We start from the raw sequence: 19365 nt of genomic DNA, 5'->3' as shown, positions 1-19365 counted from the left end.
CCAGATGTGGTGTATATATTTATAAGTATATTTTGCTATGTAACTACTGTGTAAAAAAGTGTTGTATATGTAGAATGTACATGTAACAGAAAAGGAAAAGGTGTGAAAACAAAGTTATTTTTGTCCTCTGAAGGTGGTGGATAGGCCCCCCAAAAAATAAAAATAAATAAAATGAACATGAAATTAAAAAAGATCAGAGATCAGAGATAATTACTAAAGTTGACCGATGCTCAGTTGAGTCAAACCTCATTTGAATAATGATAGTACAGGACAGTGGACCAGCAGTCAACTTTAACACACACTCCTATCTAGACCAGACCAGCCAAATAACCACCATAATTACAATAAATAAAGCCATCACTGACAGAGACATTGCAATCCAACCAATTATTCTCCTCCTTTGTTCCTCTCCCTTTTCTAGCCCTCATCCCTTTACTTAATTGTGTCTTCTTAATCCCCCCTCTGCCCTCCCCTTTCACTTCCTTGTTCCCTTTCAATCTCGTCCACTTGAGGAAAAAGCCTGTTCATTCTGTTTATCAAGACTCATCCAGACACATTGAAATTAAACCACATTGAAATGAATACAACTGGAAATTCGATGTGTAATAGGCTACATGATAACAATACACTTTACTCTAAACTTCTGTACGATATTTTGATTCAATTACCTTTTATCAATGGCCTTTTACGTCGCCCTTTATTTAGTATCACTTTGATTTGTCAAGCATAAAGACTAGGCATAGGCTGTGCTTGAATCTTCTGTAAGTTTTTCTTCATTTAAAATTGGACCAATATTCTTAGCAAGTGGGTACAAATGTAACCATCTTGAAAGTAAAATTGATACATTTTACTTTTACATTTTGCAACATTGTCGAGTTGACTGAAGTAACCGGTATTCACCGCCTACCATGCTCCAGTCAGACGACATATAGGGCGATGCGGAAGTCATAGTTCCGTTAACTTCAGTTTATTCCGTTTAGTCTGAAATTTGTGGTAGCGGTAGAACAGTCACACGCTTTCACATCGCAACACCTCGACTAAACCGTCTGTGCCTCATCCACAAAAAGGTGAGTACAATTGGTACACAGGGGGACAGACACTAATTGAATAGGAAAGCTATTCGAGATTAAATGGATAGGTATTGTTAGGCTACTTTTATTTTAGTTTAATTAAAGGAGATACGAGCAAGTGCGCGAGGCAAGAATAAGCAACAACTTGTAGTCACACCACACTCACCCACCTACAACACGCCATATGGAGGGTGGCTGATACGTAATTGTAGCCAAGTTTGTCATATAGTCATAAAAAGGTGTGTTTGAAGTCATTTGTCATTTATAGACAGTTTACAGGTTGATATCACATGTTATGGTGTTGGTATGCCACCAGTGACTCAATAACTAACTACTGTTGATAATTGGATATTGAGAAGGGTGAGCCGGTCAAGGATCGATTCGGACAAGGTGGTAAATTGTATGACAAGTGACAGTTTTATTCAGAGTGAAGATATCTGGTACAAGCGTATACGGTCTCGTTCCTTCGGCTCATAGAGAACCTCCAGAAAAAGCCCAGATAACAGAAATGCATAGACATTTTATACAACACAGAAAGTAGGTTGAGTCTGGAAGTTCTGGTCCTTTGGTTGGTTCTGGACAGGTTGTTGTCTTCTCAGATTGGTCCTGATGAGCTGGGCGTCATCCTTCTGAGTCTTATAGCAAAAGTTCTTTGTTATCAAATGTTCAGCTAAGCAGGAGATTTTGTGTGTGCGTAGTCAGCCCTCTGTCCTTGGTTATGTGTGTGTGTCTCATTATTTCGTGAAATGCGGACCCAAGCACTCTTTTGATCAAAGCCTTTCCTTATCAGTGTTTATGAAAGGTTTACGTCAGCCCTCTGTCCTTGGGTGTGTGTGTGTCTGTCTCTGTATCTGTTTATAAGTGTGTGAGAAACCCTGCTTAGAAAGAAGTTAGTTATAACAATGTAATAGCAATATGCTTGTGTTATTTTAAATGGTATTTATTACAAATCCCTCTCTTCACGTCTCCAAAGAGACGTGACATAAACTAGGTAAAAGTAAGAAAAGCAAAAGTAAACAACCAGGGAAACTTTCTCAGAGAGAAAGTTTTGATTCCCTCTCTTCACGTCTCCAAAGAGACGTGACATAAACTAGGTAAAAGTAAGAAAAGCAAAAGTAAACAACCAGGGAAACTTTCTCAGAGAGAAAGTTTTGATTCCCTCTCTTCACGTCTCCAAAGAGACGTGACATAAACTAGGTAAAAGTAAGAAAAGCAAAAGTAAACAACCAGGGAAACTTTCTCAGAGAGAAAGTTTTGATTCCCTCTCTTCACGTCTCCAAAGAGACGTGACATAAACTATGAATGGCGTTTAATTAGTCATCAGTCCAATAGCCTGGCTCAGCATCCTCCAGGGCAAGCATAGGAAACATCTGTCCCTTCTCTGCCTGGTTGGGATCAATAGCAGTAGTTATGATCCTAGTGGTCAGCGTTCGAATACATGGAATGCAGCAGCATCCACAAAGCACCAGTATCGCAGTGAAGACAGATATAGATACCAGTATGGAGGAAACAAGCATCTTATATTTCCCAAACGCATCCATCCAAGAGTCCCACATAGAGGTGTCAACCCCGGAGTGGTGCTTCATCTTCTCATTAAGTGTACGAAGACCTTCTAAGGCAACAGTAAGACTACCATCAGTTGCTGTGTTATTGGGAATGAAAGTACAACATTGCTCTCCGAACATGGCACAAACACCTCCGCGTTCAGCCAACAACATATCCACCGCGATTCTATTTTGGAATGCCATCAGGGAAGTAGCTTCCAATTGGCCATGGACCGCCTCGAAGCCTTGTTGAGTCCAATTGTCCAGTTTCTGGACATTAAAATTAATGTAATTGATTCGGTCCACATTTTTATTAACTGTACACCACCAGCAAAATGATGATTCAAAACCCGCTGCAACCTGGTCTACGAGTTTATACTTATCTGGCACCCCCCTAGGGACTCCTATGGCGTCAATATAGGTGGGGTCTCCAGGATCCACTCCTGTTGATCTTTTGGACCGGGATAAATCCCCGTCCCTCTCTACACGGGCCATCAGGTCCTTTACTTCCATAGGATACACTGAAACAGGAAGAAGCAGAGAGACAAGAGCACAAAGACCAGTGGCATTCCCTGGCAGGCGGTCATATAGATGATTTCCTCCACACCACCACCAGACATCAGCTCTAGACACAGGTTGGAAAGGGGCATTAGGATTATAGGTGTTATTGCACCATTCATAAGGTAGTGCTCCCAGCATTGGAGGGCCAAGGGACATATTTATACAAGTAAAATTAGCCCTGGCAACCCGAGAAGAAAACATCGGGCCCTTTCTAGTACTTTTAACAATAGGGTAAAACTTGTCCCCTACGGAGCAGTTGGCAGTTGGGTTGTCATGTTTCATAACAGGAAGAAGACATACGTCAGGTAGGGTAGCCGGTACAATGCGAAGGAGTGGACGGGCCCCCATACATACCACACAGCTCTGGTGGGTGGCCTTTCCAGCCTCCTCAGTCACCAATAAGGATGAGCAAGGACCAAAAGGAGACCACTCCAATAACTACACCTGGAGTGGCCAATCACACATTAGTAACCAAAAAACGAGAATATGTTAAACCCTCAGGTCCATCCCTCTATACAACCTGTACCAGGTGGGCTCGTCGCCACCCGGGAACTTCAAACCTTCACAACAGGGAGGACAAACATCACTTTTTTATTCATTCGACAACATCAACTACAGCGAACCAAGGGTCTTCCTCTGTCAGGCCCACTCTCCTGCGAAAGCTTGATTCCGTATCAGCCTCTCCTACTGGAGCATCAAGCAGCGGCATCATACCAGAGGCCCTTGCCACATCTGTAACAGACTTCTTCAAACAAGGTATGATACAGGCAGCACAGAAATGAAAAACAACAACTAATGTCAGAAATTCAGTAATCATCATTGCAGTGTACTTACCAAACCAACCACCCAGCCAAGGGACCAGTCCAGTCTCCTCCACACCTGCAAGACCCTTCATCTCCACTGATAACCTTGCCAACCCACTCAGAGCTTTTGAAATGCTCCCATCCGAACTAGTATTGTTAGGGACAAACGTGCAACACTGTTCTCCAAACATTTTACATACGCCTCCCTGGATGGCCAGAATCATGTCCAGTGCTAGTCTATTTTGTCTACTGGTTTGAGAGGTAGCATCCAATTGTTCAGCCATTCCCGTAAGTGCTGTGTGGGTGTATTTAACAAATCATTATTAATTATAGTAGATATAATTGATCCAGGCATTATGCTTAGCATCAACAATAGCTGGGCCAATGATGGGCATCAGATGCCACAGGCCATCATTCCTGTTTAATGTCTGGAATTCGTGGGGGACCCCTATTGGGACCCCCAACAGGTTGGTGTGAATGTTATCTGTTCCCTCGGACCAAGGAGCGTCACGTTTCTGCCGTCTCCTGGATTGGTCCCAAGCCTCTGTCATGTGCAGCTCCCAAAAGTTGGTTAGCTGTAACCTCAATAATAGGCAATGGTGTTTATCAGACTGGCCAAAACACATGTTCCCTGATAATCTCCTTTCAAAATGTGGTCAACCGCCTGGCAGGTCCACACATCCACCATACATCAGCAACACCTCTAGTTAATAGTGACATTAGTGATGCAGGCAGCAGTAGGGAACCTCCCATAGTCCATACCTCTACCTGTACCAGTGTTACAGCTGTAATATCCCCCATATGCCTTAACCCCCCATGGTGTCTTCTGGGGACGGACTTCTGGGAACACAAGACTCAGAGTTTTACACAGGGTTGAATTTGACTTAAACTTTCCAATATGCACATCCAACCTTCCCCCTTACTTAGGGCAAATGGGTGAGCAGCCAGAATAGGTCTGGCATGTCCACATACGACACAGTCCTTTTTATTAAGTGTTTTGTAGGTCAACCACATATTCTCCCTTTTCTCATAACCGGTTTCAGTCCCCAATTGGTCACTATCTGAGATGTCTTTTACATTTATTACCTATACCAGATTGTAGAGTTCAGGTGATGGCGTAGGACTTGGTCTTGAAGTGGTGGAGGAGGCCGGCTGAACCTGGTCCGTTGGAACTGGTGGTGGTTCTGGCAGTACTGTGATGGTAACATCCCCATCGTATCCTAAACAGACAACTCAGGACCACAAGCAGTCCTGTAAAGCCCCCTCTTCTCCCAGAGAACACATCATCAGCCAGAGATCAAGCAACATTTTCACTTCTATGAACAAACACAGTGAGGAAAGGTCGGGAAAAGGAAATTCTTCATTAAGGAGTTGATCCCCGAACTCTATTAGTAACGGTTCTTCTCCTTAACTCTGTGATCATTCGGCAGTGTCAGTGTGTCTCACCCTCCAAGTGCGATATGCCCCCAGGTCGGGTGAATCACCTTCTCCTTTAATTCACCTGTAATGCATAAAATCTTGGACATACAGGTTTGGTTAATAAACAGTTTGTCATTTGTTCTATCTGATTATATATTTAACTTCTATGCCTATTTATTAGCTAGAATTTTTTAAAATTAGTTTATTATCCAATAGGCCCCATCCTATCCTAGACCACAATGTACCCCTCCCCCGTTTGATACCTGGCTCTGGCCAGGTATCAACCTTACCTACTCATGACTTAGTACATTATAATATAGAAATCCAATTCTCCCTTGGGCGTACATTCATATCTATTCTTTTCCAATTCTCTGTCAAGTGACTTATCTACTTTAAAATGTATCTGTGCTGCTTATATGTGTTAACCCCCTTCTGTCCTATCTTATTTCACAGCCTACCTTGCTCATTTCCTGGTCCACCCTCCCCACTCTACTCTCAAACCTTCAAGGTCTCAACAGTGTGGGGTAGACCCATCTGTCTGCCTTTTTCTAATAATAGTCAATAACAACTATGTGTTCTTTTGCAATATTAACTAAGTGTCTCACTGTTTTGACTTTATCTATCCCAAATGGATTTAAAATAACAACATGTCTTATAGTGTCAATCTCTAAAGTCCTTACATAACCTTAATAAACCTATCTCTATCTTCTTATGGCCAAAACAAATGCTAACCATATAAATTCCTTTCTTTACTAATAAGCTCTCTATCACTTTTATTTCCATGCCCTATAGGCTTAAAATATCTCCTGTTCAAACCAATTCAATAACAGCCCATTCAAAACCGTCATAGCCAATGTTTAAAACCAGAAACCTGACTCCTCTGTGGTTAATTGCAATTATGGTCAAGAGTTATAAACTCTATTATCTCAAAATTAGTATTCCAAATGACCACGATTTCATTATCCTCACTACATTTCCCTGTGGGTGATCAAACCACATGAAAATGCAATGAAAATAGGTCAAAAGGTTACACCTACATTCGTGTTCCATGCCATATCTAGACATACCAAAAGAACTGGGGTGCCACTCTTCCAGTCTTGTTCTTTTCCCCCTTACTTGTCTTGTATCTTCTGATCTAGAAAATCGTTAAATTTTAGCTTTGGAGTATTTGGGGTCGTCATATTTTATTTTAATGCAGTGGAATTTAGTACAGAATAGTTTTGGTAATGTGTGTGCGTATATCAGTGTATATGTTTGACTATCCGACTGTACTTAGCCCGTCACTGGATAAAATCCAGAATCCAATTTTTTTTTACATGTATACATTAAACATTTACATTTTTCCCACTATGAACATTACCCTTTAGACGTTGAACACTTAGACTTTAGACATTGGAAACATTACACTTAAACATTGAACATTTTTCAACCTGGCGCCTACAAACACAAATAGACTATTCTTCACCGGACAATCGCCCGGACTATTGAATAAGTCTAGCCTACTCCTCACCGGTCACAGCCGGACTATATGAATAGGTCTTGACAAACTTTACCCCACTCCTCACCGGTCACAGCCGGACTATATGGATGGGGATGGAACAAGCCTATCCTTCACCGGCTGAATAGCCGGACTATTGAATAATCCCTATCCCAATTTTAAGCCTACCCTTCACCGACTGAATAGCCGGACTATTGAATAGTGCTTACTATATTCCTCACCGGACACAGCCGGACTATACGAATAGTTCTTTTTATCACAAATTAAGCCTATTCCTCATCGGTCACAGCCGAACTATATGAATAGCACTTTTAACACAAATTAAGCCTATTCCTCATCGGTCACAGCCGAACTATATGAATAGCACTTTTAACACAAAAATAGACTATTCTTCACCGGACAATCGCCCGGACTATTGAATAAGTCTAGCCTACTCCTCACCGGTCACAGCCGGACTATATGAATAGGTCTTGACAAACTTTACCCCACTCCTCACCGGTCACAGCCGGACTATATGGATGGGGATGGAACAAGCCTATCCTTCACCGGCTGAATAGCCGGACTATTGAATAATCCCTATCCCAATTTTAAGCCTACCCTTCACCGACTGAATAGCCGGACTATTGAATAGTGCTTACTATATTCCTCACCGGACACAGCCGGACTATACGAATAGTTCTTTTTATCACAAATTAAGCCTATTCCTCACCGGTCACAGCCGGACTATATGAATAGATCTTAATACTTACAAATTATTCCCACATATGTTCACTTCACTGTCGTTCACATGTCATTTATATATGTAAATTTACTCAAGAATCCATACTCACACTCGGTAGTACTGATCAAAATTTGGATAGACTATACGACAATATGCAAAGTTTGATTTAACAGGTCTTGCTTACCTTGTTTATTGGTCGACCAGAAGATCAGTTCCCCGAGCTGAGCAGAATTGTTGACCTCCCCCCAAAGATTTCACCTGTCCTCCGCGAACCGTCCTTCCACCAACTCGCCCCCTCACATCCACATCAACCACTCTGGACCGGGTATCTAGATAACCATCCTCTGCTTACCATGTTTCTGTTGATAATTGGATATTGAGAAGGGTGAGCCGGTCAAGGATCGATTCGGACAAGGTGGTAAATTGTATGACAAGTGACAGTTTTATTCAGAGTGAAGATATCTGGTACAAGCGTATACGGTCTCGTTCCTTCGGCTCATAGAGAACCTCCAGAAAAAGCCCAGATAACAGAAATGCATAGACATTTTATACAACACAGAAAGTAGGTTGAGTCTGGAAGTTCTGGTCCTTTGGTTGGTTCTGGACAGGTTGTTGTCTTCTCAGATTGGTCCTGATGAGCTGGGCGTCATCCTTCTGAGTCTTATAGCAAAAGTTCTTTGTTATCAAATGTTCAGCTAAGCAGGAGATTTTGTGTGTGCGTAGTCAGCCCTCTGTCCTTGGTTATGTGTGTGTGTCTCATTATTTCGTGAAATGCGGACCCAAGCACTCTTTTGATCAAAGCCTTTCCTTATCAGTGTTTATGAAAGGTTTACGTCAGCCCTCTGTCCTTGGGTGTGTGTGTGTCTGTCTCTGTATCTGTTTATAAGTGTGTGAGAAACCCTGCTTAGAAAGAAGTTAGTTATAACAATGTAATAGCAATATGCTTGTGTTATTTTAAATGGTATTTATTACACTACTACAGAGAGAGAGAATCTGAAATTGGAATTCATGTGGGCTACTACTTGTGTACTTATTTTTGTATTGTTCTAATGTATTTTATGGGCAGTAGCCGAGTTAGTATTGCAGTGTAGCCTTATACTTGGCAAGGAAAGGGAACGTGTTGAGATCTGTGTGAAAATTGTGAAAGGTCTTTCCTGCCCTGTGCGTTGTACCATAATAGGGTGTGTAAGACACGCATGCATGGGCATGAAGTAATGCTTTGTTCAATATTAAACTGAGCATAGTGTATCTTGAATATTGCCAAGGATCCCTTCCTAAAACGTTGTCATGTGTCTCTAGTCCATTTTGGGTGAGGTTCTGTTCACATAATAATATCTGTAGTTACAGGAGCTTTTATCAAATGTCTATTCAGTGAAGGTCAGAGAGAAATTTTAAAGCTTTTTTAAAATCAGGTGATTGGTGTTCATACAGTCGACCTGTATGTCCTTTTGTCATAAGCAGTTATAAGCAGTCTTATGGTGGACTCAGACATGAAGCTGCTGTGGAGTTAGTATACAGTATAATAGAGGGAATCTGTGTCTTGTGAAGCTGACATTTGTCTTGGACTTTCTGTTGATGTACTTCTGTTCAGTGGCGACCGGCTTGTTTTTCAACATCTGAGGAAAACGTCCTGAAGCCATAGAAATTACCACAGGACCATTTGTAGTTATAATAACAGTTCATCGTGTTCATGTGTGGCGTGCTTCGAAAATAATCCATGCATCAGCTGTGCAAACTGATCTGAACCTGCAGACCTTTACCTATACTCAGATATGCAGTGTGAAAGATTTGATCCTTGACCCACTGTTATTGATTAGGTGATTTGCACATTTGGAGAGGTTGGGAAGGAAGTCAAAGTTAAAGGTTGGTCCCCATCTTTGCTGGGGGTTTTTTCTTAGTAAGTCCCATATAATTAGTATCCACTATCCATCCGATTGGATATACTCTGAAAACATGTTGATTACCAGATGGTTAGTACCATGTTATCCTCTTGGTGAACTCTAGGTTGGTGCTGTTGGGCTTGTAATTACCCCTGAACCCTAGATGTATTTAGCTCACCTCAGCCCTGGGTCACACTGGAGAGGAGAGAAGGGTGCCTTATATGACTACCTCATGCCATGTGTACATGTGTGTGTGTGTGTGGAGGTGGAGGAGTAATGGGTCTTGTGTCCTGTTGTCCATCAGGTGTGTGACCCTCTCCCTCTATCCCCCTCCCTCCCCTCCCCTGGCTGCTGGTGGTTCACTACCACCAGTGTTAAAGAGCTGTTAAAGAGCCCTCTACAGCCATACCTGCTCCAGGTGTGATCAAGACAGTCAGATAGCCAGGGGGCATGAAGTCTGACACACTGGGGGAGGAGAGGGGATGGGAGGAGTGTGACGTAGGGGTCAGGTGACATGCTGGAGCAGGTGGCGCTCTGGCCCTCAGAGTAGACCATTTACTACCCAGGTCACAGTGTGGATTTGTGACCGACGGCATGACTTACAGCACTGAAATATCATGTTTTAGGATGACAAGGCAGGTATTACTCATGAAATACACCCCACAGTCATAAACATTTGTTTTCTCCTTTTTAAACTGAAATAAGAGGCCCTGTCAGAAAAAAAGTTTTGGCAATGTCTGTTTTAGTAGCTGAATCATTGTGGTCCACGTCACCATCAGCCTGTTATCTTTTATGGTGTTTACTGATCTCCCAGGCGGCTATGCTAACAAAGCTAACATCTACGCACATTCCAATAGGAACCATGAAATACTAGTTGAAGTTTACATTAAACTATAATATTTATTACGTACAAACACAGTGTGTGTGGACGTGTTTCATTAACGTAACATTTTTTCAAGTTCCTGTAAAAACTCCAATCAGTTTTGAAATAAAGATTTATTCACCCATGATGCATCATATAGAGGGGTAGTTGAAGTTAAGTTAATTTATTTGCTTATATGCCTTCAGAATGAGGTTTTTATTCTCAAACACCCCCCTTTCCCCACATAGACGTCTCATTATCGAAAGGCTTAAAAGGTAAAATTGGGGAAAAATCAAATTACATTTTGTTCAAATGTTCTAATCTGAAATATTTTAATTTTATGTGTTATGTTTAACTCAGGCCTTTTAATTAGGAGAGCAATGTTACAAAATATTAGCCATGGATTTGTTTATAACTTTTTGGGATTTTATGGAAATTGTGGTAATCTCAGTGATCCATGAGGACACTTTTGGAAAAATTACACTTGAGAATTTGTTAGCCAAATGTCAGTTTCGTGAGAATGACCCCCTTAGTCCAACCATTTGAAAGCATGTTTACCCCTACAGAGGTGTGTGTAGAGATGTACTTGAGCTCTCTCTTCTCCAGTCAGAGTTTTGGCTAACTCCTTCAGAAACTCTATGTAGTACTTCCTGGACATGAAAACTCAGTTTGAGTCTGGACTTCTGCTATCTCACTCACTCCTGTGTCACAACTCAACTAACAATGATTTAGTTGTTCTGTACTAACAATTCTGCTCATTTTCAATGGAAAAGGAATGTAAAAAATTTGAGGTCGGCCGATTAATCGTCATGGCCGATTAATTAGGGCCGATTTCAAGTTTTCATATCAATCGATAATCGGCATTTTTGGACGCCGATTATGGCCGATTACTTTACAATCCACTAGGAAACTGCGTGTCAGGCTGACCACCTGTTACGCGAGTGCAGCAAGGAGCCAAGGTAAGTTGCTAGCTAGCATTAAACGTATCTTGTAAAAAACAATCAATCTTCACATAATCACTAGTTAACTACACATAGTTGATGATATTACTAGGTTAACTAGCTTGTCTTGCGTTGCATATAATCAATGTGGTGGCTGTTCATTTATCATCGAATCACAGCCTACTTCAACTTCGTCAAACGGGTGATGATTTAACAAAAGGGTATTGCTGAAAAAAGCACAATCTTTGCACAAATGTACCTAACCATAAACATCAATGCCTTTCTTAAAATCAATACACAGAAGTATATATTTTTAAACCTGCATATTTAGTTAAACGAAATTCATGTTAGCAGGCAATACTAACTAGGGAAATTGTGTCACTTCTCAGTGCAAGCATAGTCAGGGTATATGCAACAGTTTGGGCCGCCTGGCTCGTTGCGAACTAATTTGCCAGAGTTTTACATAATTATGACATAACATTGAAGGTTGTGCAATGTAACAGCAATATTTAGACTTAGGGTTGCCACCCGTTCGATAAAATACGGAACGGTTCCATATTTCACTGAAAGAATAAACGTTTTGTTTTCGAAATGATAGTTTCCGGATTTGACCATATTAATGACCAAAGGCTCGTATTTCTGTGTTTATTATATAATATTTAAGTCTATGATTTGATATTTGATACAGCAGTCTGACTGAGCGGTGGTAGGCAGCAGCAGGCTCGTAAGCGTTCATTCAAACTTTACTGCGTTTGCCAGCAGCTCTTAGCAATGCTTGAGGCACAGCGCGGTTTATGACTTCAAGCCTATCAACTCCTGAGATTAGGCTGGCAATACCAAAGTGCCTATTAGAACATCCAATATTCAAAGGTACAGTATATGAAATACAAATGGTATAGAGAGAAATAGTCGACGTGTCATAATTCCTCTAATAACTACAACCTAAAACTTCTTAACTAGGAATATTGAAGAACTGGGAATATTGAACCACCAGCTTTCATATGTTCTGAGCAAGGAACTTAAACGTTAGCTTTTTTACATGGCACATATTGCACTTTTACTTTCTTCTCCAACACTGTGTTTTTGCATTATTTAATCCAAATTGAGCATGTTTCATTATTTATTTGAGATTAAATAGATTTTATTTATGTATTATATTGAGTTAAAATAAAAGTGTTCATTGTTCATTCAGTATTGCTGTAATTGTCATTATTACAATTATATATATAAAAATAGTCCGATTAATCGGTATCGGGCTTTTTTTGGTCCTCCAATAATCGGTATCGGTATCGGCGTTAAAAAATCATAATTGGACGAAAAATACTAATGTCAAACTAATGAATTTCAACAGAGCATGAATGGCTTGCCTGCACCATGCATGCTATACGGTATGTCTGTGACTGTTGGTATAGTCATTTTAGACAAAGCAACATTGGGGTCAGTAGGACACACTGTTAGTCTTGTCCTGTACCCCCCCCCCCCCCCCCCCCTCCAAAGCCCATCAGACATTGGGGAAAAAACACTTGTTTGCCACTAACTTACCAATCTAAAATTGTTAGCTAACACGGCCTAATTGAGCGTCTATAAGTGAGTGACATAACAAGAGAAAAACTGCTGATGCACAACCACATTTTGAAATTGCACCCTGTGTGTTCTACTATTCTAACCCCGACGGGCTCCTCCCCAATAAAAATATATAAATATATCATTAGAATTGTTAGAAAATGTATCCAAGGGCCTTCAAAAGAGGGGTCACATGCCACAGACTAACTTACTTTGGTAAGTCAAGCGGCCAGCCTGTAATAGGCCTAATCATGGTTGAATCACCTACCGGGGGTCCCCCATTGATTTTGTTAGTCACTTAATAGCTGCAAACATTTCTCTCCACCCTATAACAAAATGTGTAGAATTGCAGGAAATTAGTTGTAACACTGCAGCCCCTCATGATGAGTTAAGATTTGTTTTATCAAAGTAGCCCATCCCTGCCCTGCAGTATGGCACATTCTTGCCAGGTGGTTGAGAAATGTGTCAGTCAAGCCCTCGGGCTTCCAGTGATTGGCATTGGTGTTGGGTTTAGTTCGAACGCATCCCTGGTATTCCAGGGTGTGTCTCTCGCTCTGCCTGGCTCTGCTACTCTCTCCTCACAAGGTTCCAGCGCGTCCCTGGTATTCCAGGGTGTGTCTCTCGCTCTGCCTGGCTCTGCTACTCTCTCCTCACAAGGTTCCAGCGCGTCCCTGGTATTCCAGGGTGTGTCTCTCGCTCTGCCTGGCTCTGCTACTCTCTCCTCACAAGGTTCCAGCGCGTCCCTGGTATTCCAGGGTGTGTCTCTCGCTCTGCCTGGCTCTGCTACTCTCTCCTCACAAGGTTCCAGCGCGTCCCTGGTATTCCAGGGTGTGTCTCTCGCTCTGCCTGGCTCTGCTACTCTCTCCTCACAAGGTTCCAGCGCGTCCCTGGTATTCCAGGGTGTGTATCTCGCTCTGCCTGGCTCTGCTACTCCCTCCTCACAAGGTTCCAGCGCGTCCCTGGTATTCCAGGGTGTGTATCTCGCTCTGCCTGGCTCTGCTACTCTCTCCTCACAAGGTTCCAGCGCGTCCCTGGTATTCCAGGGTGTGTCTCTCGCTCTGCCTGGCTCTGCTACTCTCTCCTCACAAGGTTCCAGCGCGTCCCTGGTATTCCAGGGTGTGTCTCTCGCTCTGCTACTCTCTCCTCACAAGGTTCCAGCACGTCCCTGGTATTCCAGGGTGTGTCTCTCGCTCTGCCTGGCTCTGCTACTCTCTCCTCACAAGGTTCCAGCGCGTCCCTGGTATTCCAGGGTGTGTCTCTCGCTCTGCCTGGCTCTGCTACTCTCTCCTCACAAGGTTCCAGCGCGTCCCTGGTATTCCAGGGTGTGTCTCTCGCTCTGCCTGGCTCTGCTACTCCCTCCTCACAAGGTTCCAGCGCGTCCCTGGTATTCCAGGGTGTGTATCTCGCTCTGCCTGGCTCTGCTACTCTCTCCTCACAAGGTTCCAGCGCGTCCCTGGTATTCCAGGGTGTGTCTCTCGCTCTGCCTGGCTCTGCTACTCTCTCCTCACAAGGTTCCAGCGCGTCCCTGGTATTCCAGGGTGTGTCTCTCGCTCTGCCTGGCTCTGCTACTCCCTCCTCACAAGGTTCCAGCGCGTCCCTGGTATTCCAGGGTGTGTCTCTCGCTCTGCCTGGCTCTGCTACTCCCTCCTCACAAGGTTCCAGCGCGTCCCTGGTATTCCAGGGTGTGTCTCTCGCTCTGCCTGGCTCTGCTACTCTCTCCTCACAAGGTTCCAGCGCGTCCCTGGTATTCCAGGGTGTGTCTCTCGCTCTGCCTGGCTCTGCTACTCCCTCCTCACAAGGTTCCAGCGCGTCCCTGGTATTCCAGGGTGTGTCTCTTGCTCTGCCTGGCTCTGCTACTCTCTCCTCACAAGGTTCCAGCGCGTCCCTGGTATTTCAGGGTGTGTCTCTCGCTCTGCCTGGCTCTGCTACTCCCTCCTCACAAGGTTCCAGCGCGTCCCTGGTATTCCAGGGTGTGTCTCTCGCTCTGCCTGGCTCTGCTACTCTCTCCTCACAAGGTTCCAGCGCGTCCCTGGTATTCCAGGGTGTGTCTCTCGCTCTGCCTGGCTCTGCTACTCTCTCCTCACAAGGTTCCAGCGCGTCCCTGGTCTTCTAGGGTGTGTCTCTGGCTCTGTCCTCACCAAGCACGGTGGCATCAGCCCCATTACCAGCCTACAGTTCTAAACCCTATAGACAGATACGTCTGAAGACATGCCAGCATTCACACTGGGGATTCACTAGTTGATGGAAATAGTTGGTAATCACTGTACAGTCGTGGCCAAAAGTTTTGAGAATGACACAAATATTAATTTCCACCAAGTTTGCTGCTTCAGTGTCTTTATAGATACTTTTGTCAAATGTTACTATGGAATACTGAAGTATAATTACAAGCATTTCATAACTGAAAGGCTTTTATTGACAATTACATGAAGTTGATGCAAAGAGTCAATATTTGCAGTGTTGAACCTTCTTTTTCAAGACCTCTGCAATCCGCCCTGGCATGCTGTCAATTAACTTCTAGGCCACATCCTGACTGATGGCAGCCCATTCTTGCATAATCAATGCTTGGAGTTTGTCAGAATTTGTGTTTTTTTTTTTGTCCACCCGCTTCTTGAGGATTGACCACAAGTTCTCAATGGGATTAAGGTCTGGGGAGTTTCCTGGCCATGGACCCAAAATATCGATGTTTTGTTCCCCGAGCCACTTAGTTATCACTTTTGCCTTATGGCAAGGTGCTCCATCATGCTGGAAAAGGCATTGTTCGTCCCCAAACTGTTCCTGGATGGTTGGGAGAAGTTGCTCTCGGAGGATGTGTTGGTACCATTCTTTATTCATGGCTGTGTTCTTAGGCAAAAATGTGAGTGAGCCCACTCCCTTGGCTGAGAAGCAACCCCACTCATGAATGATCTCAGGATGCTTTACTGTTGGCATGACACAGGACTGATGGTAGTGCTGACCTTGTCTTCTCCGGACAAGCTTTTTTCTGGATGCCCCAAACAATCGGAAAGGGGATTCATCAGAGATGAATGTAAAGTCATTTGACTTTACCCCAGTCCTCAGCAGTCCAATCCCTGTACCTTTTGCAGAATATCAGTCTGTCCCTGATGTTTTTCCTGGAGAGAAGTGGCTTCTTTGCTGCCCTTCTTGACACCAGGCCATCCTCCAAATGTCTTTGCCTCACTGTGTGTGCAGATGCACTCACACCTGCCTGCTGCCATTCCTGAGCAAGCTCTGTACTGGTAGTGCCCCGATCCCACAGCTGAATCAACTAGGAGACGGTCCTGGCGCTTGCTGGAATTTCTTTGGCCCCCTGAAGCCTTCTTCACAACAATTGAACCGCTGTCCTTGAAGTTCTTGATGATCTGATAAATGGTTGATTTAGGTGCAATCTTACTGGCAGCAATATCCTTGCCTGTGAAGCCCTTTTTGTGCAAAGCAATGATGACGGCACGTGTTTCCTTGCAGGTAACCATGGTTGGCAGAGGAAGAACAATGATTCCAAGCACCACCCTCCTTTTGAAGCTTCCAGTATGTTATTCGAACTCAATCAGCATGGCAGAGTGATCTCCAACCTTGTCCTCGTCAACACTCACACCTGTGTTAACGAGAGAATCACTGACATGATGTCAGCTGGTCCTTTTGTGGCAGGGCTGAAATGCAGTGGAAATGTTTTTTGGGGGATTCAGTTCATTTGCATGGCAAAGAGGGACTTTGCAATTAATTGCAATTCATCTGATCACTCTTCATAACATTCTGGAGTATATGCAAATTGCCATCATACAATCTGAGGTAGCAGACTTTGTGAAAATTAATATTTGTGTCATTCTCAAAACTTTTGGCCACGACTGTTCAATACATTAATCACCTCAGCTTAGCCTTAAACCCAGAGATGAGCTGGCGGTTATGAAACACTTTTTATAGCAAAAACACCTAATAGGCCGTACAGAGGCCTATCAGTTGAAAGACGTTAAAGAGGCCTGGTGCTGTCGATTATGATGACAGACATGAATTAAGCAATATCTTCCGCTGGATTGTTTTTGTTTTCTTTCATATCTCTTATTTACTGTTTGCGTATGTTTATGTGTGGTCTAGACAGAGACGGAAGAGGAAGCGGGACATCCCACTACCTATTTTTTTCTGGATCATATATAGTCAATGATCTAAGCAGACCAGACCAAGCTGCTATCGCATTGGTGTCTATGAGGGAGCCACCCCTTAATAAGCACACCGGAACTGGGACAATTTTTTTCAATGGTAAACAGCCTGAGTAAGACATCTTCATTTGTCCACCATCTTAAGTCTGGCCTCACTCTCTATGTTTGGCCCTCTCATCACTTTGTCACTTCCTGGATGTGTAGTAGCTAGGTCACTTCCTGGGTGTGTAGTAGCTATGCCACTTCCTGGATGTGTAGTAGCTATGCCACTTCCTGGGTGTGTAGTAGCTGTGCCACTTCCTGGGTGTATAGTATCAATGTCACTTCCTAAGTGTGTGGTAGCCTGTTGTGTCAGTGAGGTGTAATGCTGGCATGACTCCATATCTCTGTGCTGAAACACTTTATACAAGAACAGTTTTGGTTAGTGTTGTCACAATACCAGTAGTATGGGGGACAAATTCAGAGTGGCATAGTGTCCTGTTCGCCCCGTCCCAGCAATGCTTGTTCCCCTTTTCGAAATGTTATGCGCATGTGCTACACCAAAAACCTATCACTGATATTCACACTTCTACTCAATACAACACATATTGACTTCACACTGTTCACTGTTTGATAGAATGCTGCATAGAATGGTTACTTTGCTCATATTCTTCTTTTCATTTCATTGTTTACTTTATTTAGGGGGTAGATCAGCTTTAATATCGCAGATAGATTGTAGATTCCATCAATGTAATTGTCTGCATAATTTCCAATCCCACATATAATGTTTTGTAAATTTATACAGTACCAGTCAAAAGGGTTTTTCTTTATTTTTACTATTTTATACATTGTGCAATAATAGTGAAGACATAAAAACTATGAAATAAAACATGGAATCATGTAGTAACCAAAAAAAGTGTTAAACAAATCAAAATATATTTTATCTTTTAGATTCTTCAGGGTAGCGACCCTTTGCCTTGATGACAGCTTTGCACACTCTTGGCATTCTCTCAACCAGCTTAACCTGGAATGCTTTTCCAACAGTCTAGAAAGAGTTCTCACATATGCTGAGCACTTGTTGGCTGCTTTTTCTTCACTCTGTGGTCCAACTCATCCCAAACCATCTCAATTGGGTTGATGTCGGGTGATTGTGGAGGCCAGGTCATCTGATGCAGCACTCCATCACTCTCCTTCTTGGTCAAATAGTCCTTACACAACCTGGAGATGTGTTGGTGTCATTGTCCTGTTGAAAAACAAATGATAGTCCAACTAAGCTCAAACCAGATGGGATGGCGTATCGCTGCAGAATGCTGTGGTAGCCATGCTGGTTAAGTGTACATTGAATTCTAAATAAATCACAAACAGTCTCACCAGCAAAGCACCCCCACACCATCACACCACCTCCTCCATGCTTCACGGTAGGAACCACACATGCAGAGATCATCCGTTCACCTACTCTGCGTCTCACAAAGACACGGAGGTTGGAACTAAAAATCCCAAATTTGGATTTCCACCGGTCTAATGCCTATTGCTTTTTTTTCTTGGCCCAAGCAAGTCTCTTCTTATTATTGGTGTCCTTTAGTAGTGCTTTCTTAGCAGCCATTCGACCATGAAGGCCTGATTCACGCAGTCACCTTTGAACAGTTGATGTTGAGATGTGTCTGTTATTTGAACTCTGTGAAACATTTATTTGGGCTGCAATTTCTGAGGCTGGTAACTCTAATGAACTTATCCTCTGCAGCAGAGTAACTCTGGGTCTTCCTTTCCTGTGGCGGTCCTCGTGAGAACCAGTTTCATCATAGCGCATGATGGTTTTCGTGACTGCACTTAAAGGAACTTTCAAAATTCTTGACATTTTCCGTATTGACTGACCTTCATGCCTTGAAGTAATGATGGACTGTTGTTTCTCTTTGCTTATTTGAGCTGTTCTTGCCGTAATATGGACTTGAACAATGCACACCTGTTAATTGAAATGCATTCCAGGTGACTACATCATGCTGTCATCAAGGCAAAGGGTGGCTACTTTGAAGAATTTGTTTAACACTTTTTTGGGTACTACATGATTCATATGTGTAATTTCATAGCTTTGATGTATTCACTATTATTCTACAATATAGACAATAGGAAAAATAAAGAAAAACCCTGGAATGAGTAGGTATGTCCAAACTTTTGACTGGTACTGTAAGTATTCACACCCCTTAGATATGACACTCCAAATTGAGCTCAGGTGCATCCACTTTCCTTTGATCATCCTTGTCACTACAACTTGATTGGAGTCCATCTGTGGCCAATTTATGGTCAGGGGGGTGCCCATGAGCCCAATGGCCACTCTGACAGAACTGCAGAGTTCATTGGCTGAGTTGGGAGAACCTG

General features: G+C 43.0%; 1 protein-coding gene across 2 annotated transcripts in view; it reads left to right on the top strand.

Moving 5' to 3' along the window:
- The first annotated feature begins 960 nt into the window (after nucleotides 1-960).
- Nucleotides 961-19365, top strand: part of LOC120045008 (PDZ and LIM domain protein 7-like) — a 101305-nt gene continuing 82900 nt past the window's right edge. For both annotated transcript variants that reach the window (XM_038989814.1, XM_038989813.1), the window contains exon 1: nucleotides 961-1067. The gene's annotated coding sequence lies outside the window, so the exon portion shown is untranslated. The remainder of the gene's footprint in view (nucleotides 1068-19365) is intronic.

This window comes from Salvelinus namaycush, chromosome 3 (assembly GCF_016432855.1).
Source record: "Salvelinus namaycush isolate Seneca chromosome 3, SaNama_1.0, whole genome shotgun sequence".
NCBI classification, from domain to species: Eukaryota; Metazoa; Chordata; class Actinopteri; order Salmoniformes; family Salmonidae; genus Salvelinus; species Salvelinus namaycush.
This window is presented reverse-complemented; position numbering and strand designations above follow the sequence as displayed.